Raw genomic sequence first — 1076 nt, 5'->3', positions numbered from 1 at the left:
AATGTTATTTAATTTTTCCACAAGATCAAGAGAATTCCGGATGTGTGAATTAGATACAGTTCCTAGTAGCGGGGATAACAGTTTAGTAAGATATTTAGATAGTTTTTATAAGCAATTGATCCTACAGTACTAATAATTGGGCGCATAGGTTTGTTTTCCTTATGAGTTTTGACTAGGCCATATAAATAAGGTAATGAGGGACATTTTACAGTTAACTGACACAAAAGTTCTTTTTTATCTTTAAGAATTTGTTTGATATTGATATTAAAGTTTTTATTACTTGGTCCAACGGATTTTTTGCGCGAGATTTTTGTAAGTTGTTTCATCCTCTAGTAAAGTATGGCATGCGTGAATATGGAGTCAGTTTTTGTCAAGAACCACTAAACTATTGGATTTATCAGCCTTGGTAATGTGTAAGCTATTATCATTCTTCAATTCTTTTAAACTTTTTCTGTAGCGAGCGAGGAAGTTATCTTCATGGTAGGCATGCGTAGCACTATATGTCATGCCTTTGATAATGTCTAAATGATTTTGTGGTAGGTCACAGTATTTTTCAAACTTATATAAGATGTCGCTATTGATAAGCGTGAGGGTTTGTTACAAATGAAGAAAGACAGCCCAAAGCCTAATGCGCGCACTGCATTATCACTTATTTGTTTTGCTTCGATAAATTCACCACACAATCACTTCTAGCATTATTGGTCCAATCACTGTCGTTGATAAGGTTGTTTAATTTTCTGTCCAGTTTTTCTAATCAAAGTGTCTGTAGTTCTACGAAGTTTTTCCATATATTTCTTGCCTTAATGCGTGTTTAACAATCAGCGGGAATAGAATAGTTGAAGTACGTCGGGCTTTTTCCAGTTCTTTAAATTTCTCCTTTTCCTCCATTTTCGCGGCAGCAATGTGACGTTTTAATATGAGTGATGAAACTCATTAAAAGGATGTTGATCGTATCTTCTTATGCGGTATGGTAGCAATGATTTGGGTAACACTTGTTCCGCCAGGCATTTTTTCAGGAATTTCAGGTGAATTCTGGTAGAGTGCGCTTGCTTGTAAAGACTTGGAGAAAGAGGTGA

Source organism: Macrobrachium nipponense, chromosome 27, assembly GCF_015104395.2.
Source record: "Macrobrachium nipponense isolate FS-2020 chromosome 27, ASM1510439v2, whole genome shotgun sequence".
Lineage (NCBI taxonomy): Eukaryota > Metazoa > Arthropoda > Malacostraca > Decapoda > Palaemonidae > Macrobrachium > Macrobrachium nipponense.
This window is presented reverse-complemented; position numbering follows the sequence as displayed.